Raw genomic sequence first — 24,066 nt, 5'->3', positions numbered from 1 at the left:
TTGGGGGCGTGGCCTCATGACTGGGGGTGTGGCTTTGTGGGAAATGCTGTGCCCGTGAGCCACACCTTCTGTTTTTGTCACTGTGGGAGCTGCTGGCACCGTCCCCAGTCCCTCTCTCCACAGAGTAGACACCACGCACATGCGCATGGAATTTATTCACCAGAGGCGTAACTAGGGTTATTGGAGCCCAGGGCAAAATTTAGAATGCCCTCCCCCCTCCAAAAAAAAAAAAGAAATCAAAAGCCTTACAAAGAAATTGTGTGCGCATGCTGGAAAAAAATGGGCATGGTCACATAACAGAAGGGGCGTGGCAACATGATTTTCTTTTCAATTCAACATGCAGCTTACCTGTATGATGGTTTCTCACAATATGGAACCTCTGATGAACACTATTCATGTACAGATGTTTCCACATTTATCTTGACGGTTAATAGGATTAACTGTGACTGGCCAGTCAGACTTAATCCTCTGCTGTAATGACTTAATCCCCTGCTGCATTGTTCTCTGTATTGTATCAGTGGCAAACGCAGGATTTTCGGGGGGGGGGGGGGGGGGGTTTCCATATGTATGTATGAGTGTGTGTATATATATATTATATATGTTAAATGAATATATTTCCTGGAATTGTTATATGTAATTGGTACCAATTGTCTTTATTGCTCGTTAATTGCAGTCAATTTGACATTAGGTGTACTATCCGAATTGGGTATGCTACGGACACAGTCTCGACCCTGTGTCAGCCTCTCCAGATATATGTGTGATTGACATTTATTATATATCCTTGATTATGCCATGCAATAGTAATCCAATAACTTTATTATTCAGCACAGATACAGTCGTATAATGTTGCAGTTGTGTCACAGGTACTTATTGCATTAACAAGATATTGGCGCCACCTACGCTTTGGAGCGCCTTAAATTTGGCACACAACTGCATGTCACACATTGAGTTTGGCCGCAATTATACTTAACCGATTAGGTATATATCATTTGGTCAATATTGTTGTGGAGATGTATCTCCGTTTGGTCTGTACTAAGTATGTGTCATGATCTAAGTTGTCCGGCACAAATACTACACCTTGCTATAAATTCTCTTGTCTTTGTACTTTTATTTCATGTTTTCTATTTATTTATTTGGGTTTGTGGTTTATTTCACAATAAATGTTTTTTCTGTGTTTGTAAGGTCTCCCGGCAACGGCTTACGGGAATCCGGTGCAGTCACGGCACCCGTCGCACTTGTGGTGACGTCATAGACCCCAGCCGCAGCCCCGGGACCACGAGTTCGTCTTGTGAGGGTTATTCACTCTATAAAGGTATGTGGTTATTTATGTACTGTATCCTGACGAAAGTTTTTTCAATAAAACTGAAACGTTGATGAAAGATAGGCTGCAATTGCCTTCATAATTACTACACTTATTAAGTCCTGTGAGTGCCGCCGTCTTTCCTCTGTATCTAACTCCACTTTTAGTGGTAAGGAGGGCACCAAGGCGAATATTGCATGACAGACTGAGTGCCGGCCACTGCAGCCTCTACATTTTGTTCTCGTAACCGGACCAGGTGTGACCGCTCCAGGACACGGGTACAAGGCAAGGCACCATCTACTATTAGCAACTTACAGTCAAGACTCCACAGCACAGACTGAATAGTCTAAAGGATCTTTTTGCACAAATTGGTTTCACACTCCTGGGTGATGACACAAGAGAATCCCAGCACGGAAGCAAGTGGTTTCAGAAATATTACTTTACCACATGGGGAGACCCTCAGCTTCTCCGATATAGAAGCGAACAATATATATTTCAAAGAAGACTTCCAGACATCGGGCGGAGATTTGCCAACCGAACAACTATACCATGAACTACTTCGGCTGAAGAAAAAGGAAGTTGATTACTTTATGCATGGAGTAACTCTTACAGATTATCACCGTTCAAAACAAATCCCTAGAGGATTCCGAGTGAAAAATATTCCCACGATTGGGAAATATAACCCTGAATTCTGTAGAAGGTGGGTAGCTGTACTTAACAAGTGCAGTTACGATTTAATTTTACTTGTGATTGAAGAATCCTCAAGGGAATTGAATTTAATTAAAACTAAAATTACCTCGTTTGAATCCACATACAAGGACAAACTGGTACAGGACACAGACACCGACTGGCTATCCAAATTGGGAGAACAAGTAGACACATATAAACGTAATTTGGTCAAATACAAAAGAGAAAAATTGACAAAGGTACAAAGAGATTACCAGGAATGTAATGTGTATGCTTGGGCACAAAATCCAGGTGGCAATTCAAAACCCCGGTTCAGACAAACCCGCAGACGCTTCAGACCATTGGATAACGATACATCAAGTGGAGAATACGCCTCTCAGAGCGAGATCGAAGAAAGCAGCTCTGCCACTACTGGCAGGCCCCCTTTAGGGGTACGCACACGCGCTCAGCGCGAAGGCAAAACCGGACCCGCATGAGGCGCGGCGGGCAGGGGCAGAGGAACCGCTCCAAAGAAGCCAAAAAGTCGCAAATAACATCTGTATTTAACCTATCCAGTCGCATACTTAGTACAGCAGAGATGTCAGTACTAAGCAAGGGTTTGTCATACGTTCCATCAGGACGTTTTAATGATCTACAATGGAAAATTGACTCATATAAGTTTGCAAGGTCACTACGTCTTAAAGAGTATTTTGAGAAATCACCACCAGATGTGCATCCCAAATGCAATGACATTCCAGCCTGTATAAAGATGAAATCAAGATTTGATCCCACCTCGACCAACCAGTCAATCAAATGCTTTACAAAAACATTGGATCGTTCTGTGGAAACACACATTAAAAAGAACATTGCTGTTCCCAGTAATCTAACTAAGGATGAACGACAAGCTTTACAGAACTTGAAAAAGGACTCCAATTTAATCATCCGCTCGGCGGACAAGGGGGGTGGCATTGTAGTACAAAATTTATCGGACTACAAAAGTGAAATTTATTCACAACTACAGGACTCGAATGTATATGAAACTTTGCAGGGAGATCCAACTCAAGAGTACAAGACTGAACTGGACACTATCATGAAACATGCTGTTTCTACAGGTATAATTTCTGACCAGCTCAGCCGTAATTTGATACAAGATTTTCCCATTGCCCCGATTTTGTACACTATACCCAAACTACACAAAAATCCAGAACACCCTCCCGGCCGCCCTATCATATCGGCCAGGGATTCAATTTACTACAAAATCTCACAATATCTGGATTACTATCTTCAGCCCCTCATACAATCACACAAAATGTTTTTAAAAGACACCACTACCCTTATCAATAAATTGATTTCGGTTTCACCGGTTCCAGAGCACAGCATACTATGTACGTTAGATGTAGTTTCATTGTACACTAACATTCCGCACGACCTGGGCATCCAAGCTGTTAGATCTTTTCTAACTGACAATGAGCTATACACAGGACCCGACTTGTCTTTCTTTCTGACCCTACTAGACCTTACCCTCAAACGCAATTATTTCCTCTTTGACAACAAATGGTACCGACAACGGCGGGGCTGCGCAATGGGTTCTTGCGTGGCTCCGTCGTTTGCAAATATCTATATGTTCAAAATAGAACAAGACCTCATTCTGTCTAATAGAGAAATTGCGGACAATCTACTTTGGATAATCCGATACATAGATGACCTTCTGCTAATTTGGACAGGTACCAAATTGCAGTTAGAATCACAGTTATTGCAAATCAATACCTTGGATCCCACTATCAAATTTACTTGGGATATAAGTGATACAGAAGTTCACTATTTGGATGTGAACATATCACTTGAACAAGGAGTTATACACACTGGCCTGTACAAGAAGCCCACAGACAGAAATACCTACCTTCATGCACACAGTCAACACCCACCAGCATGCATCAAAGGCTTACCATACTCACAATTCTTACGAGTGTGCAGAATTTCAGATGCACAGGATAAAGCGGCTGCAGACATAGATGCCATGATCACACAGTTCATGCAACGGGGGTATAATTTCACTTCTTTACAACAGGCGAAAAGGAAAGCTTTAGCTACACCCAGGGCACAATTGTTAGCGCCAGTCACTCCCAGTAAAGCATTACAAAATAAACAGGTATTTGTGCAGCAATACCACCCGTCAAACACTTTCATCTCTAGGAAAGCAAAGCAATTGTGGCCAACTATAGCTCTAGATCCAGACCTACAGTTTGCAAAAAACACTAGCATTTTACCTAGTTTCACTAGAAACAAAAACCTAAAGGATATTCTAGTTAAAAATGACATCTCTACCATCAGTAACACCCACCAGTCACACTTTTTGAGTCGCAAACCGGGTTGCTATAGATGCACAGGCTGCATAACTTGCAGCTACATGGAGACCGGCAAAGATTTCAGTCATCCCCATACAGGGGTTCGCATCCCAATTAAACACATTCTGACTTGCAGTACTAAATTTGTCGTCTATTACATCCGATGCCCATGCGGACTGCTCTATATAGGTAAAACTACCTGTATGTTCAAAGAAAGAATGGCCACGCATCGAATGGCCATAAGACAAGCTCTGGAAGGTGCAAACCAAGATCAGCCAGTAGCAAGACATTTTAAACTGTCTAAGCATAATCTATCCTCCCTTAAATATAAAATTATAGATCACATCCCTATCAACATCAGAGGGGGAGACAGAGCAAAACAGCTCTTACGTCTTGAAACCCACTGGATACATAGATTAAACACTGTATCACCAGCTGGGTTAAATTAATATATTTCCTGGAATTGTTATATGTAATTGGTACCAATTGTCTTTATTGCTCGTTAATTGCAGTCAATTTGACATTAGGTGTACTATCCGAATTGGGTATGCTACGGACACAGTCTCGACCCTGTGTCAGCCTCTCCAGATATATGTGTGATTGACATTTATTATATATCCTTGATTATGCCATGCAATAGTAATCCAATAACTTTATTATTCAGCACAGATACAGTCGTATAATGTTGCAGTTGTGTCACAGGTACTTATTGCATTAACAAGATATTGGCGCCACCTACGCTTTGGAGCGCCTTAAATTTGGCACACAACTGCATGTCACACATTGAGTTTGGCCGCAATTATACTTAACCGATTAGGTATATATCATTTGGTCAATATTGTTGTGGAGATGTATCTCCGTTTGGTCTGTACTAAGTATGTGTCATGATCTAAGTTGTCCGGCACAAATACTACACCTTGCTATAAATTCTCTTGTCTTTGTACTTTTATTTCATGTTTTCTATTTATTTATTTGGGTTTGTGGTTTATTTCACAATAAATGTTTTTTCTGTGTTTGTAAGGTCTCCCGGCAACGGCTTACGGGAATCCGGTGCAGTCACGGCACCCGTCGCACTTGTGGTGACGTCATAGACCCCAGCCGCAGCCCCGGGACCACGAGTTCGTCTTGTGAGGGTTATTCACTCTATAAAGGTATGTGGTTATTTATGTACTGTATCCTGACGAAAGTTTTTTCAATAAAACTGAAACGTTGATGAAAGATAGGCTGCAATTGCCTTCATAATTACTACACTTATTAAGTCCTGTGAGTGCCGCCGTCTTTCCTCTGTATCTAACTCCACTTTTAGTGGTAAGGAGGGCACCAAGGCGAATATTGCATGACAGACTGAGTGCCGGCCACTGCAGCCTCTACATTTTGTTCTCGTAACCGGACCAGGTGTGACCGCTCCAGGACACGGGTACAAGGCAAGGCACCATCTACTATTAGCAACTTACAGTCAAGACTCCACAGCACAGACTGAATAGTCTAAAGGATCTTTTTGCACAAATTGGTTTCACACTCCTGGGTGATGACACAAGAGAATCCCAGCACGGAAGCAAGTGGTTTCAGAAATATTACTTTACCACATGGGGAGACCCTCAGCTTCTCCGATATAGAAGCGAACAATATATATTTCAAAGAAGACTTCCAGACATCGGGCGGAGATTTGCCAACCGAACAACTATACCATGAACTACTTCGGCTGAAGAAAAAGGAAGTTGATTACTTTATGCATGGAGTAACTCTTACAGATTATCACCGTTCAAAACAAATCCCTAGAGGATTCCGAGTGAAAAATATTCCCACGATTGGGAAATATAACCCTGAATTCTGTAGAAGGTGGGTAGCTGTACTTAACAAGTGCAGTTACGATTTAATTTTACTTGTGATTGAAGAATCCTCAAGGGAATTGAATTTAATTAAAACTAAAATTACCTCGTTTGAATCCACATACAAGGACAAACTGGTACAGGACACAGACACCGACTGGCTATCCAAATTGGGAGAACAAGTAGACACATATAAACGTAATTTGGTCAAATACAAAAGAGAAAAATTGACAAAGGTACAAAGAGATTACCAGGAATGTAATGTGTATGCTTGGGCACAAAATCCAGGTGGCAATTCAAAACCCCGGTTCAGACAAACCCGCAGACGCTTCAGACCATTGGATAACGATACATCAAGTGGAGAATACGCCTCTCAGAGCGAGATCGAAGAAAGCAGCTCTGCCACTACTGGCAGGCCCCCTTTAGGGGTACGCACACGCGCTCAGCGCGAAGGCAAAACCGGACCCGCATGAGGCGCGGCGGGCAGGGGCAGAGGAACCGCTCCAAAGAAGCCAAAAAGTCGCAAATAACATCTGTATTTAACCTATCCAGTCGCATACTTAGTACAGCAGAGATGTCAGTACTAAGCAAGGGTTTGTCATACGTTCCATCAGGACGTTTTAATGATCTACAATGGAAAATTGACTCATATAAGTTTGCAAGGTCACTACGTCTTAAAGAGTATTTTGAGAAATCACCACCAGATGTGCATCCCAAATGCAATGACATTCCAGCCTGTATAAAGATGAAATCAAGATTTGATCCCACCTCGACCAACCAGTCAATCAAATGCTTTACAAAAACATTGGATCGTTCTGTGGAAACACACATTAAAAAGAACATTGCTGTTCCCAGTAATCTAACTAAGGATGAACGACAAGCTTTACAGAACTTGAAAAAGGACTCCAATTTAATCATCCGCTCGGCGGACAAGGGGGGTGGCATTGTAGTACAAAATTTATCGGACTACAAAAGTGAAATTTATTCACAACTACAGGACTCGAATGTATATGAAACTTTGCAGGGAGATCCAACTCAAGAGTACAAGACTGAACTGGACACTATCATGAAACATGCTGTTTCTACAGGTATAATTTCTGACCAGCTCAGCCGTAATTTGATACAAGATTTTCCCATTGCCCCGATTTTGTACACTATACCCAAACTACACAAAAATCCAGAACACCCTCCCGGCCGCCCTATCATATCGGCCAGGGATTCAATTTACTACAAAATCTCACAATATCTGGATTACTATCTTCAGCCCCTCATACAATCACACAAAATGTTTTTAAAAGACACCACTACCCTTATCAATAAATTGATTTCGGTTTCACCGGTTCCAGAGCACAGCATACTATGTACGTTAGATGTAGTTTCATTGTACACTAACATTCCGCACGACCTGGGCATCCAAGCTGTTAGATCTTTTCTAACTGACAATGAGCTATACACAGGACCCGACTTGTCTTTCTTTCTGACCCTACTAGACCTTACCCTCAAACGCAATTATTTCCTCTTTGACAACAAATGGTACCGACAACGGCGGGGCTGCGCAATGGGTTCTTGCGTGGCTCCGTCGTTTGCAAATATCTATATGTTCAAAATAGAACAAGACCTCATTCTGTCTAATAGAGAAATTGCGGACAATCTACTTTGGATAATCCGATACATAGATGACCTTCTGCTAATTTGGACAGGTACCAAATTGCAGTTAGAATCACAGTTATTGCAAATCAATACCTTGGATCCCACTATCAAATTTACTTGGGATATAAGTGATACAGAAGTTCACTATTTGGATGTGAACATATCACTTGAACAAGGAGTTATACACACTGGCCTGTACAAGAAGCCCACAGACAGAAATACCTACCTTCATGCACACAGTCAACACCCACCAGCATGCATCAAAGGCTTACCATACTCACAATTCTTACGAGTGTGCAGAATTTCAGATGCACAGGATAAAGCGGCTGCAGACATAGATGCCATGATCACACAGTTCATGCAACGGGGGTATAATTTCACTTCTTTACAACAGGCGAAAAGGAAAGCTTTAGCTACACCCAGGGCACAATTGTTAGCGCCAGTCACTCCCAGTAAAGCATTACAAAATAAACAGGTATTTGTGCAGCAATACCACCCGTCAAACACTTTCATCTCTAGGAAAGCAAAGCAATTGTGGCCAACTATAGCTCTAGATCCAGACCTACAGTTTGCAAAAAACACTAGCATTTTACCTAGTTTCACTAGAAACAAAAACCTAAAGGATATTCTAGTTAAAAATGACATCTCTACCATCAGTAACACCCACCAGTCACACTTTTTGAGTCGCAAACCGGGTTGCTATAGATGCACAGGCTGCATAACTTGCAGCTACATGGAGACCGGCAAAGATTTCAGTCATCCCCATACAGGGGTTCGCATCCCAATTAAACACATTCTGACTTGCAGTACTAAATTTGTCGTCTATTACATCCGATGCCCATGCGGACTGCTCTATATAGGTAAAACTACCTGTATGTTCAAAGAAAGAATGGCCACGCATCGAATGGCCATAAGACAAGCTCTGGAAGGTGCAAACCAAGATCAGCCAGTAGCAAGACATTTTAAACTGTCTAAGCATAATCTATCCTCCCTTAAATATAAAATTATAGATCACATCCCTATCAACATCAGAGGGGGAGACAGAGCAAAACAGCTCTTACGTCTTGAAACCCACTGGATACATAGATTAAACACTGTATCACCAGCTGGGTTAAATTAATATATTTCCTGGAATTGTTATATGTAATTGGTACCAATTGTCTTTATTGCTCGTTAATTGCAGTCAATTTGACATTAGGTGTACTATCCGAATTGGGTATGCTACGGACACAGTCTCGACCCTGTGTCAGCCTCTCCAGATATATGTGTGATTGACATTTATTATATATCCTTGATTATGCCATGCAATAGTAATCCAATAACTTTATTATTCAGCACAGATACAGTCGTATAATGTTGCAGTTGTGTCACAGGTACTTATTGCATTAACAAGATATTGGCGCCACCTACGCTTTGGAGCGCCTTAAATTTGGCACACAACTGCATGTCACACATTGAGTTTGGCCGCAATTATACTTAACCGATTAGGTATATATCATTTGGTCAATATTGTTGTGGAGATGTATCTCCGTTTGGTCTGTACTAAGTATGTGTCATGATCTAAGTTGTCCGGCACAAATACTACACCTTGCTATAAATTCTCTTGTCTTTGTACTTTTATTTCATGTTTTCTATTTATTTATTTGGGTTTGTGGTTTATTTCACAATAAATGTTTTTTCTGTGTTTGTAAGGTCTCCCGGCAACGGCTTACGGGAATCCGGTGCAGTCACGGCACCCGTCGCACTTGTGGTGACGTCATAGACCCCAGCCGCAGCCCCGGGACCACGAGTTCGTCTTGTGAGGGTTATTCACTCTATAAAGGTATGTGGTTATTTATGTACTGTATCCTGACGAAAGTTTTTTCAATAAAACTGAAACGTTGATGAAAGATAGGCTGCAATTGCCTTCATAATTACTACACTTATTAAGTCCTGTGAGTGCCGCCGTCTTTCCTCTGTATCTAACTCCACTTTTAGTGGTAAGGAGGGCACCAAGGCGAATATTGCATGACAGACTGAGTGCCGGCCACTGCAGCCTCTACATTTTGTTCTCGTAACCGGACCAGGTGTGACCGCTCCAGGACACGGGTACAAGGCAAGGCACCATCTACTATTAGCAACTTACAGTCAAGACTCCACAGCACAGACTGAATAGTCTAAAGGATCTTTTTGCACAAATTGGTTTCACACTCCTGGGTGATGACACAAGAGAATCCCAGCACGGAAGCAAGTGGTTTCAGAAATATTACTTTACCACATGGGGAGACCCTCAGCTTCTCCGATATAGAAGCGAACAATATATATTTCAAAGAAGACTTCCAGACATCGGGCGGAGATTTGCCAACCGAACAACTATACCATGAACTACTTCGGCTGAAGAAAAAGGAAGTTGATTACTTTATGCATGGAGTAACTCTTACAGATTATCACCGTTCAAAACAAATCCCTAGAGGATTCCGAGTGAAAAATATTCCCACGATTGGGAAATATAACCCTGAATTCTGTAGAAGGTGGGTAGCTGTACTTAACAAGTGCAGTTACGATTTAATTTTACTTGTGATTGAAGAATCCTCAAGGGAATTGAATTTAATTAAAACTAAAATTACCTCGTTTGAATCCACATACAAGGACAAACTGGTACAGGACACAGACACCGACTGGCTATCCAAATTGGGAGAACAAGTAGACACATATAAACGTAATTTGGTCAAATACAAAAGAGAAAAATTGACAAAGGTACAAAGAGATTACCAGGAATGTAATGTGTATGCTTGGGCACAAAATCCAGGTGGCAATTCAAAACCCCGGTTCAGACAAACCCGCAGACGCTTCAGACCATTGGATAACGATACATCAAGTGGAGAATACGCCTCTCAGAGCGAGATCGAAGAAAGCAGCTCTGCCACTACTGGCAGGCCCCCTTTAGGGGTACGCACACGCGCTCAGCGCGAAGGCAAAACCGGACCCGCACGAGGCGCGGCGGGCAGGGGCAGAGGAACCGCTCCAAAGAAGCCAAAAAGTCGCAAATAACATCTGTATTTAACCTATCCAGTCGCATACTTAGTACAGCAGAGATGTCAGTACTAAGCAAGGGTTTGTCATACGTTCCATCAGGACGTTTTAATGATCTACAATGGAAAATTGACTCATATAAGTTTGCAAGGTCACTACGTCTTAAAGAGTATTTTGAGAAATCACCACCAGATGTGCATCCCAAATGCAATGACATTCCAGCCTGTATAAAGATGAAATCAAGATTTGATCCCACCTCGACCAACCAGTCAATCAAATGCTTTACAAAAACATTGGATCGTTCTGTGGAAACACACAATAAAAAGAACATTGCTGTTCCCAGTAATCTAACTAAGGATGAACGACAAGCTTTACAGAACTTGAAAAAGGACTCCAATTTAATCATCCGCTCGGCGGACAAGGGGGGTGGCATTGTAGTACAAAATTTATCGGACTACAAAAGTGAAATTTATTCACAACTACAGGACTCGAATGTATATGAAACTTTGCAGGGAGATCCAACTCAAGAGTACAAGACTGAACTGGACACTATCATGAAACATGCTGTTTCTACAGGTATAATTTCTGACCAGCTCAGCCGTAATTTGATACAAGATTTTCCCATTGCCCCGATTTTGTACACTATACCCAAACTACACAAAAATCCAGAACACCCTCCCGGCCGCCCTATCATATCGGCCAGGGATTCAATTTACTACAAAATCTCACAATATCTGGATTACTATCTTCAGCCCCTCATACAATCACACAAAATGTTTTTAAAAGACACCACTACCCTTATCAATAAATTGATTTCGGTTTCACCGGTTCCAGAGCACAGCATACTATGTACGTTAGATGTAGTTTCATTGTACACTAACATTCCGCACGACCTGGGCATCCAAGCTGTTAGATCTTTTCTAACTGACAATGAGCTATACACAGGACCCGACTTGTCTTTCTTTCTGACCCTACTAGACCTTACCCTCAAACGCAATTATTTCCTCTTTGACAACAAATGGTACCGACAACGGCGGGGCTGCGCAATGGGTTCTTGCGTGGCTCCGTCGTTTGCAAATATCTATATGTTCAAAATAGAACAAGACCTCATTCTGTCTAATAGAGAAATTGCGGACAATCTACTTTGGATAATCCGATACATAGATGACCTTCTGCTAATTTGGACAGGTACCAAATTGCAGTTAGAATCACAGTTATTGCAAATCAATACCTTGGATCCCACTATCAAATTTACTTGGGATATAAGTGATACAGAAGTTCACTATTTGGATGTGAACATATCACTTGAACAAGGAGTTATACACACTGGCCTGTACAAGAAGCCCACAGACAGAAATACCTACCTTCATGCACACAGTCAACACCCACCAGCATGCATCAAAGGCTTACCATACTCACAATTCTTACGAGTGTGCAGAATTTCAGATGCACAGGATAAAGCGGCTGCAGACATAGATGCCATGATCACACAGTTCATGCAACGGGGGTATAATTTCACTTCTTTACAACAGGCGAAAAGGAAAGCTTTAGCTACACCCAGGGCACAATTGTTAGCGCCAGTCACTCCCAGTAAAGCATTACAAAATAAACAGGTATTTGTGCAGCAATACCACCCGTCAAACACTTTCATCTCTAGGAAAGCAAAGCAATTGTGGCCAACTATAGCTCTAGATCCAGACCTACAGTTTGCAAAAAACACTAGCATTTTACCTAGTTTCACTAGAAACAAAAACCTAAAGGATATTCTAGTTAAAAATGACATCTCTACCATCAGTAACACCCACCAGTCACACTTTTTGAGTCGCAAACCGGGTTGCTATAGATGCACAGGCTGCATAACTTGCAGCTACATGGAGACCGGCAAAGATTTCAGTCATCCCCATACAGGGGTTCGCATCCCAATTAAACACATTCTGACTTGCAGTACTAAATTTGTCGTCTATTACATCCGATGCCCATGCAGACTGCTCTATATAGGTAAAACTACCTGTATGTTCAAAGAAAGAATGGCCACGCATCGAATGGCCATAAGACAAGCTCTGGAAGGTGCAAACCAAGATCAGCCAGTAGCAAGACATTTTAAACTGTCTAAGCATAATCTATCCTCCCTTAAATATAAAATTATAGATCACATCCCTATCAACATCAGAGGGGGAGACAGAGCAAAACAGCTCTTACGTCTTGAAACCCACTGGATACATAGATTAAACACTGTATCACCAGCTGGGTTAAATTAATATATTTCCTGGAATTGTTATATGTAATTGGTACCAATTGTCTTTATTGCTCGTTAATTGCAGTCAATTTGACATTAGGTGTACTATCCGAATTGGGTATGCTACGGACACAGTCTCGACCCTGTGTCAGCCTCTCCAGATATATGTGTGATTGACATTTATTATATATCCTTGATTATGCCATGCAATAGTAATCCAATAACTTTATTATTCAGCACAGATACAGTCGTATAATGTTGCAGTTGTGTCACAGGTACTTATTGCATTAACAAGATATTGGCGCCACCTACGCTTTGGAGCGCCTTAAATTTGGCACACAACTGCATGTCACACATTGAGTTTGGCCGCAATTATACTTAACCGATTAGGTATATATCATTTGGTCAATATTGTTGTGGAGATGTATCTCCGTTTGGTCTGTACTAAGTATGTGTCATGATCTAAGTTGTCCGGCACAAATACTACACCTTGCTATAAATTCTCTTGTCTTTGTACTTTTATTTCATGTTTTCTATTTATTTATTTGGGTTTGTGGTTTATTTCACAATAAATGTTTTTTCTGTGTTTGTAAGGTCTCCCGGCAACGGCTTACGGGAATCCGGTGCAGTCACGGCACCCGTCGCACTTGTGGTGACGTCATAGACCCCAGCCGCAGCCCCGGGACCACGAGTTCGTCTTGTGAGGGTTATTCACTCTATAAAGGTATGTGGTTATTTATGTACTGTATCCTGACGAAAGTTTTTTCAATAAAACTGAAACGTTGATGAAAGATAGGCTGCAATTGCCTTCATAATTACTACACTTATTAAGTCCTGTGAGTGCCGCCGTCTTTCCTCTGTATCTAACTCCACTTTTAGTGGTAAGGAGGGCACCAAGGCGAATATTGCATGACAGACTGAGTGCCGGCCACTGCAGCCTCTATATATATATATATATATATATATTGTCAAAGTCGAAAAATATCTTGATTCACATGCCTTGTACTAACCCCATGCACATGCCTGCTGTACGTGCACCCAGTCTGCGGTGCGTGCTCATATCCGCAAATTGCGTAAGATCGCGCCGGCGATCACGCGCGTTGTATGCGCATTTACGGTAGAGTTTGTGAGCATGTAGCGGGCGACTCGATCGCAACATATTTAACCCATATAGTGTGTTTTATAGTTAATATTCCCCTAGACATCGTCAGCAAGTATGTTACGTTTAAACGGTTCTTGGACAGAGAGATTCCTCTTTACATGCTAGGAAGGCTCAGATAAAGGTTGAAAGGTGGTGTTTAGTATCCAGCTGTAGGGTATTTTAAGAGTAATATTCCTATGATAGTTAGGAAAGATTCACATATTTCTGCGTATAGTTATGCGCAGAAGTAGAAAATAGATATAAAATTGCATTTAAAATATATTACAAATGGGCAGATGAACAGAATGGAATTCACACATGAATTTCCCACAGTTGAGATACAATGGCCTTATTTACACTAAGCTTTGAGATTCTATGAAGAGGGCTTACACCTTTGTTTATGAATAGGGCCAGGTTTCTCTCCAGAATAATAAGTGCTCAGTTGTCATTGTCTCAACTAAAGGAGGGGACAGTGGGGTAAACAAAGCCCAGAGCCAGTTTGTTTGGAAGATCCGAAACAATAGCTACCCACAACATTCCAGACAGACAGGAATTTGGAATACTAACAAGTCCTAGTCATCACCCACTTCTTGAACTAACCAATGGCCCCTGGTGCAGGACATGTCCCACCCCCTAACCAATGGAAAAAGAGCACACAGTGTCTATTGTAGTATGTCTTGAGCTAGTGAATAAATATAGCTTGCAACAGGCATTGACACACAAGACTCTGAAGGCTTTCTCCTTGATAGCTGAGGACTGAATTCAGGTTGCGCCGGCGAAACATTCTCATGTATGTATATTTCTCAGTAGCCATTTTGTTATTCTTTGTGTATGCCATTCATTCTCACTCTGTGTGCTTGTATTTGCGATCGCTTTGCTAATGTTTATATCTTATTTCTTGTTATTATGTTTAGATATTAATGTTAGGTCTGTAGTGTATAAGCTGTAATTGTTTTCCCCTTTTTCATACTAAAAGTATCTTCTATGAAGGTGTTGGAACCTTACCAGGTCATGTGTATTTCATCATTTACTACTAAGGGTTTCTGAGCGTCTCAATCGCTCATATTGCATACGCATTATTAAGGTTTTCCAGCGTCACATCGCTGCAGTGCTTTATGAGTAAGGTTTAGAGTTTAAGCATATCATCTCTGTGTTTAACATAACAAGGTCTAAAAGGTTATGAACTGTGTGTGCGCCTGCTGTGTGTATTCCATACGCCCAGCGCAGTGTGTGTACGTTACGTGCGTACCACGTGCAAAGTCTTTATATGCAAATAGCGTACAAAGTGCATAGCACGTGCACGTGGTTTAGCGGCCATAACGGCTTCATGGTGTTAATACATAGCTTATGTTCAAAGGTAAATATTTGACTTTATCAATTGGGGGACTCATCCGGGCCTCCTCATATCCGCAGCCAAGCGGAACCGGGTAGACTTTATCCGTCAGCAAAGGGCGGGAAGGTAGTATCCCCTGTTATCCGTTTGGTGGTTGGGGATACGGTAGTGACGATCAGATAAGCGTCTCCTCTGCTTGGTTTGTAGGGCTGCTGGTGGGATCCGGAACCGAAAGGTAAGAACATTAAGCTATTGTCTTTTAAATCTGTTTAATTTCTGTTTGGTGCCAACTGCGCACGCAAAACACGCAACACACGCAACACACGCACACACCTGTACTCTGCAAATCTGATCATATTGTTACAAAACAAGGTTCAAATGAGTAATATTGTGTTTTATTCAGATTGGATTGCTTATCTGTTTAAGTAGGTTTAAAAGTATATTTAAAAGTTGCTGCAAAAGCCTGATATAGTGTTGTTGTTGTTGTTGTTGTTGTTGTTGTTGTTTTTAACTTAGGCCTAAAATAACTTCAGGGGCTTGCATGGTGATTTTTTTGTGACAAAGGAAGCCGCATGGTCTGTCCTCCATTTTGTGTAACCTTCATGGATGTGGAAGGGGGAGGAGCAGCGGCCATTTTGGGAAGGTCCAAAAAAATGTTTTTCTAAAATAGCTGATTTTCAGTCTACTCAGGAATAATAAGCCGGCCATGGTCAAAAAGAAATCACCATTTGAGTTACCAATGCATTTATTTAACCAATGTCATAATCAATTACAAATAGTTTCAGATGGGGCTTAATGAAAGATAATAGTAAAATGAATATTTAATTTAGGAATGACACACACAGATAAAAAAAAGTTTTGTTTTGTTTTTTGCTCTCTCCTTACCTCTGTGATTCAGGTAAACTCTGTTTGTTGTAGGATAGCAATTGAAATGCAAATTAACCTGTATGGCTGCTTTTTTTCCTGGCAGTGAAAAAATCACCTTCACAGACAGTCAAAAGCACAGCATTCATATGCAAATTAGAAACACTTAATGGGTACATAGAGATAATATTATAATTATGTGTGTGTTTATATCAATGTATGTTCTACAAGATAGCTACCCAATATGAATCATACTATTGGAAGCATTGATTACTAGATTAATTTAGAATTGTATCTGTGTATTTTCGCATAGCTACTCTCTTGTTGCCATTAGAATTGATTGCTAGACACGTGCTGAGGAAATTTGGTGCTATTTAGTTGATATTATAAAGTAATACTTAAGGGAGTAATTGTAAAAACACGCATGCAGCACAGAAGATACTGTGTGGTGTTCGGTAAGCGATTATAGTTGAACATCATTTACATTTATAGAAGCGTGTTATTTGTGTTATTGTGAGCGTATCTGGCCTTTTGTATACGTGTCTCGGGCAACGTGTGAGATTACATACGCAAACGCAAAGGCCTACACATGTGGCGTATAATACGCAGCGTGCGTACGGATACGCCCACTAAATTCAAATCACATGATAGCATTGTTTTAGTGTGGGCGGTATAGTAGCCACGTGATAATAGCACAAGTTTGTTCAGTTTCCAAAAAGTTTAGTTTAAAAAGAACCTTTTTCTATTGCAAAACTCGATGATTGAACTGTTTGCCTGAATGAAAGTAATTTCTGTACAGAAAAATCAGTGTGCATATGAGTGAACAGGAGTGAGTGTGCAAATAAAGGTATTCTTTTTTGTGAACCCAGAAATCGAGATACCTTCGGAGACCACACCAGGTGAGTGGAGACTTGGTGGCGTGGGATTGGCTTGCTCACGTTAACATTGTATAAGGTAAAGGAGCAATTAGTATCAGCAGACAAGAGGACTGCGAAGTCAGAAAACCGCAAACTCTCGCAACGCTCTGAAAACCGTGACCAAAAAGAAAGGTCAGAGGTAGAAAGCGCAGCCCCGGGGGTTGGCGTAGTACCCATATAGGCCCGTTAGTATAATGCTCCAGCTGAAGGTTTCGCAGCCTGAACAACCGATTTCATTGGTCGTTCAGCGGATAAGTAATAGTTACTTATATGCAGTGCGACTGTACCGCATATAATTGTGTGCATTAGTTAGTTGCCTTGATACCCATTACGCAATTTGCGTACGCTTTGCGGGATCAAAAACCCTATTTGTACACTTTAACGTGATTTGTGTAGGTTTTAGTTATTTTAAGTGAGTTTCGCTGTTCACTCAGGAAATCTCCAACAACTGATATTTACTGGGAGGTGTAGCATACTCCCACACGCTCTCAGTAAATAGAGGTTCCAAAAAGATCCCGAGATTGGGTACGACCAGTGGTGGGCACACTGCTGGAATTCGTATCAGCCAATAGGGGCGAGAGTGGGTGAAGGCACTCGTTGGACTTTCACCGTCGCCTTACCTCTGGGGAACTTGTTTTTTTGTAAGGGTTCGCTGAGAAAGCAATACCTGCAAATAATGGGGACCAGTTGCTCAAGTAAGGGACTATCAACAAGGGTTCACGTTGGTACTGGTTGGCCCAAAGGGACAGCACGGTATATAATGTATGAGAAATATGGATCACACACACAGGTCTTATGCAAAGAATGGGAACGAATGACTGAGGATGATGGTGAACAGTACCCCAGGGTCGGCAGTTTGAATCCTGAGGTATTGCAAAATCTAAGAAAAAGGATATGTCTAATAAAATCTGCAAAACAGAGGATTAGGCATTATGATTGTTTACAGTTATGGCAACAGGAAGGTGAGATACAAAGGGAATTAGCTGGCACAGCTGATTCCCACCTTAGCAGGAAACACATGGCAACTTGAGAAACAATGGCTACAGAGAATGGCATACTGGGATATGATGATGATAATAATGCACTTAGTAACTGTATTAATAATGATAGTAGTAAATGTAATAATGATAGAAGGAAAACTGATAAATGTACAAATTCTAACCCATGCAGGTTGCACCCCATGTTAAACTTCCCTCAGGATTACAAGCAAGAAACTGAGCCCAGCATGATGTCGGCACCTTTTCCAGCAGCCATCATACGAGACACCCAGGTGGGCACGGCCCAATCGGTAAAGACAGTAGTAAAGCCCCCTAATGGAGGGTCAGGTGAGGTCGTGTCCACAGGTAAGTACGGTATTGTATATTATGCACATACAATTGCACCTCACATTGTAGAGTCAACACAAGATGATGTAGTTGAACTCAATTCTGTCAGGGTGATTGTAGTCCCAAATGGACAGACTGACACTCTGGGAGTCACTCACGTCAGGGGCATTGCCCCTGGTCCCAGACAGAATTAAGGACAATTATGTCTGAATTTCCTGATCCCAGGAAAGATCTAGCCGCATGCCAAAGGTTCATTAAAAAATTAGGTAACTCCGCATAACCCAATAACAAACATTGGCGGACATTGCTGAGGGTATATCTACCCTCCAATATTGACCCTGCGAAATTTATTACTGATTGTAAATTAGACGCAGACGTACCTCTCACTGAGGAATACACTCAGGAGAATGTACGACAAATCAATCTGCAATTAGGAGTATATTTCCCAACTGTTGTCAAGTGGAACAAAATTTTCTCCATTAGCCAAAAAGAAGGTGAAATGGCAGCGGAATATTTCCATCGAGCACTGCAGGAAATATCTACATACACTGGGATCACGGACATTGAGGATAATGTACATTATAGGGAGGTAGCTGTGTCCGTATTAATGGATGGCTTAAAAGACACACTAAGAATCAGGGTACAAACCTCTCTACCTAACTGGAGAGGTATCTCGGTGGCTGCATTAAGAGAGTCCGCTATCGAGCATGACCGTAATATCCAAAGAACCAGGGAAGCACGGGGAGAGCGGTTGATGGTGATGAACATCCAAGCACTAGAAGAGGCATCAAATCGACCAAAACCCCAGGCCACTGGCACATGGAGGAAGCCAAGGGTTTGTTATCTTTGTAAAAGGGAAGGGCATTATGCCAGCAACTGTAACAGCACACATAAAGTCAGACCCCCTAGACAAGAACACGAGCAAAGTTATGACGCACGTAATTGTAATCAGGGATCATATAGGAAGAATTTTGGGAAGCACCTGTAATTTGCAGCCAGTGAAGTTGATCATTAGCCTTGATAGTAAGCCTGAGGTTACAGTCAATGTAATTGGGAGGTCAATTCCTTGTAGACACAGGGACGGCCGGGTAAACTTTGTAATTTATCTTTAAATGTTTCCTTCTCATCGCTAACGTTCACCAGCAGAACACAAACGTCACATGACTACTTGGTCTTTTCAGAGGTCTACCCAACCCCAGTATATCTTACCAGCATCGTTGTGTTTGGCCAGGCACAAAGGGTGGAGAGTGGAAATACTGGTGGGGGAGAAAGTGCAGAGATACCTATGGACATATTGGTGTAAAAAGCCTAATGGTGAACGGAAATCCGACAATGTTTTTTTTTCCTAATTGTTCTCTCTCTTTTTGTTCTTTCATGTTTTATGGATGGTATGTCACACAAAAGTTAGATAAATGGTAATGCAAGATTTATGCTCCTTACAGAAAGATCACTGATTTGGAAAGAATATTGTATCACCGGAGTGTTCGTTGTGGGAAGACTGAGAGACAGCACCTTTGAGATGACAACTGAGCAAGAAGAACAAAAAGACTAGAGGACAAATTATCGTAACAAGTTTTTTTCCCCTTCAATTAATTTCTGTACCCCCATTACAACTTTCTCTTTCTCCTCTTGTAAGATGGACTCGCACCAAGAGACTGCAGTCCGTGTTTTCCTGTTGACCCTGTTGTTGACCAGAGCAGTCTGTTTCGGTGAGAGTACCAGTGAGGTCGAGAAAGGATCTGGAAAGGGTTCTGATGATCAGGATGGAGTAGTAGAATTCCAAGAGCAACACAATCACCGAGTAAAGGCGAGTATCAGAAAACGATCTGGTAGCCATGACACTAAGAGACATTGTGAAGGATTGTTAGCTGAAGAGAATTGTATCTGTAGGAATTGTGAAAACATAGTTGAGGATGGGTGCATCCAGAGATGTCAGTCCAGCCTTAATATCAACATGGACCGTCATCCGTTGAGTGACTATCACTCATTAGTGGGTAAGGTTTTAAACCAAACAGAATGCTGGGTGTGCTCACAAGTACCTCAAGGTCATAGAAAGTCAGGACTAGTGCCATACTCTTTATCGATAGATGAGGTACTTGAGTTAAGGGGTGGGAGACCGGTGGACAAGAAATTTAATATTTCTAGGCCTCCTGGTTTGAAGCTCCACCAATACCATGTAGATAGGTCCCTAATATGTTTTAACATTTCCAATCCCCGAAAGCCGGGAAATTGGGAAGTGACATGGAACAACTGAACCATGACATTCTACGTTACATTTTTTGGCGTCAGGCACATTCCAGCCTACACTGTCTCAAACATGCGGTTTTTCACAGTCGACACTGTCGCGCTGTATAACCCAGGTCTTTAGGGCTTTCCGCAAATTGACGATCCAGTACATCACATTTCCAGAGACGGACAGCGAATGTCGTGAGATCAAATTAGGCTTTTTTACCAAATACAAATTTCCCAATGTTCTGGGCGCGATTGACTGTACCCACGTGCAGATCAGACCGCGATGGAATTCGGAAGAATGTTTTCGGAACCGAAAACATTTCCATTCCATGAATGTACAGGCGGTCTGTGATGTCAACATGAAATTTTTGAATATTTTTGTGGGATTTCCTGGATCGTCTCACGACTACTTCATCCTAAGTCAGTCATCGCTGTTTGAGAAGTTCGAAACAGGAAAGATGCCGGGTGGCTGGCTGTTAGGTATTTATTTTAATTGTTTTTTTTTTTTTTTTTTATATTACCCACCATTTTTTTTTCTTTTCTTATAGGCGATGCGGGTTATCCCAACAAATCGTGGCTCTTGACCCCATTGTCAAATCCTGTTGGTAGAGCAGAAAAACGTTACCAAGAGACACACAAAGCATCAAGGCAAATAATTGAACGTGCCTTCGGGGTACTTAAAAGCCGGTTTAGATGTTTAGACACTTCCGGCGGTGCTCTTTTGTATTCACTGGGAAAGGTTTGCGGCATGGTAAATGCATGTTGTATTTTACACAACATATGTGTCGCAAACTGTTTGCCGGTGACTCTTCGTCACAGTGCTTTCTGACGCGGGAACCGTTCTTCTGCTCTACCGGTGGGTATGGACGAAGGAGATGATTCCCGACGGACATTGGTACAAAACTTTTTTTCCGTTGCCTGTGAGTATACTTGTAACATTTGTATTATCGTGTAAACTGAGATTGTAATATTCTAAAAAAACATCTTTATTTATGTATTTCAGAGTTTTACGTCCTGTTGACGCACCTTCCCAGGCCTGTTTTCAAAGTTTTGTCCTGTTGACGACCTGTTACCCCCTGTTTTCTCCTGTTGTTGGGTTGCCGCAAATATTGGACCCATTTATCTAACTCCACCATGGGCGACCTGACCCTCCGCCATGTAGCAGACAACCCCCCTCAGGTGAGATGTACTGCCCAAAAGTCCATCCTGTCCAAGTCACCCCTGCATGTCCAAAGTGCAGCCCTCCGGCATTTGCAAAACTGCACATCCAATCATGCCCTGAAACACCAATGCTTACGCTGTGTCAGGGAATGTATGGATGTGTAGTTACACAAGTGCCGGGGGGTTGCATTTGGGCCCACTGTAACCTGCTTGTGTCGTGTTGCTTGTACCTCATCTTTTCCATACCAGGGTGATACTATTACCAATAGCTGGAACCTCATAATATTCTCTTCCACAGGTCTTGCGGAGTATCCTTCCCAAGTTGCGTGGATGTGAAGAGACACGACATTTCTCCTGATGTACCATAGGCGAGCTACTTGTGATGTGGACCTGAATCTCCGCCATGTAGCTGACAACCCCACTCAGGTGAGATGTATTGCCCAAAACTCCCTCCTGTCCAAGTCACCCCTGCATGTCCAAAGTGCAGCCCTCCGGCGTTTGCAAAACTGCACATCCAATCATGCCCTGACACACCAATGCTTACGCTGTGTCAGGGCATGCTTGGATGTATAATTTCTCAAGTGCCGGAGGGTTGAATTTGAGACAAAGGCTGCTGTAACCTGATTGTGTCAAAGTGTTGCTTGTACCTTGTCTTTTCCATGCCAGGGTGACACTATTACCAGTAGCTGGAACCTCATACTATTCTCTTCCACAGGTCTTGCGGAGTATCCTTCCCAAGTGGTGTGGATGTGAAGGGACACAACATTTCTCCTGATGTACCATGGGCGACCTACTTGTGATGTGGACCTGAACCTCCGCCATGTAGCTGACAACCCCCCTCAGGTGAGATGTATTGCCCAAAACTCCCTCCTGTCCATGTCACCCCTGCATGTCCAAAGTGCAGCCCTCCGGCATTTGCAAAACTACATCCAATCATGCCCTGACACACCAATGCTTACGCTGTGTCAGGGAATGTTTGGATGTGTAGTTACGCAAGTGCCGGGGGGTTGCATTTGGGCCCACTGTAACCTGCTTGTGTCGTGTTGCTTGTACCTCGTCTTTTCCATACCAAGGTGACACTATTACCAATAGCTGGAACCTCATACTATTCTCTTCCACAGGTCTTGCGGAGTATCCTTCCCAAGTTGCGTGGATGTGAAGGGACACCACAGTTCCCCTGATGTACCATGGGTGACCTAACAATTCCACTGCATCTCATATTTAACATTGTATTTGCTAATAATTTAAATAAAAACCACAGAAAACTTCTCAATGTAAACATTTATTAAAGAAAAATTGAATTTTATTTTTGAAATAAAAAATGAAATGTAATAAAACAAAAAAATAGTTTGTTCTTCTTTACATTCTTTTCTTGTGTAGATATCCGTGGGGAAAAAAAGCATATAAGTAAAGACACTAATGTGATGTTCATTCCTTTCCCAAGAACATTTGTGGAACCACACAGCATGACCCATTGCTGGGCTGTGTGGTTCCACAAAGGCAGGCGGTCCAAAGTGGAATAGTGGTGTCAGTGGTCAGTACTTTGACACGCCTGCACTTGTGGAACCACACAGCCCAGCATGACCCATTGCTGGGCTGTGTGGTTCCACAAAAGCAGGCGGTCCAAAGTGGAATAGTGGTGTCAGTGGTCAGCACTTTGACACGCCTGCACTTGTGGAACCACACAGCCCAGCATGACCCATTGCCGGGCTGTGTGGTTCCACAAAGGCAGGCGGTCCAAAGTTTCTTGAAAATATACATTGGAACATGGCTCTACTCACCTTGGTACGCAAACACGAACTATGCAGTCCACTTCAATTTTCAACCCAATCCTATGAATAAGCCAAAAACAAACAATAGTGAATAGTAAATTCACACAACAATGAAAGCCTATTGTACACCAATACAAAAAGGATTTTTTGGGTAAAAAAAGTGGTATCAGAATAGCTCTTTGGCCCATCACACATGTAGCCACAAGGAGCTTTCATCCGTTACCACACGCACCTGCATACATGCCCGCGCATGTATGCCTAGACATAAAGCTCCTTGGTAGTA

General features: G+C 42.1%; 1 long non-coding RNA gene across 3 annotated transcripts; it reads left to right on the top strand.

Moving 5' to 3' along the window:
* Nucleotides 1-1,163: 1,163 nt before the first annotated feature.
* Nucleotides 1,164-23,279, top strand: LOC134987309 (uncharacterized). Of its 3 annotated transcripts, none has more exons than XR_010192976.1 (12): nt 1,164-1,312; nt 5,333-5,462; nt 9,483-9,612; nt 13,633-13,762; nt 15,720-15,747; nt 17,246-17,275; nt 18,464-20,425; nt 21,399-21,770; nt 21,854-22,029; nt 22,310-22,437; nt 22,727-22,854; nt 23,133-23,279. It is a non-coding gene; the product is annotated as an uncharacterized LOC134987309 (long non-coding RNA). The 3 variants fall into 3 exon arrangements; XR_010192974.1 differs by lacking the exon at nt 17,246-17,275 and adding an exon at nt 16,483-16,549; XR_010192975.1 differs by lacking the exon at nt 17,246-17,275.
* Nucleotides 23,280-24,066: the final 787 nt, after the last annotated feature.

This window comes from Pseudophryne corroboree (assembly GCF_028390025.1).
Source record: "Pseudophryne corroboree isolate aPseCor3 chromosome 8 unlocalized genomic scaffold, aPseCor3.hap2 SUPER_8_unloc_1, whole genome shotgun sequence".
NCBI lineage: Eukaryota > Metazoa > Chordata > Amphibia > Anura > Myobatrachidae > Pseudophryne > Pseudophryne corroboree.
Note: the sequence above shows the minus strand (reverse complement) of the source record. Positions and strands in the feature narration are given on the sequence as shown.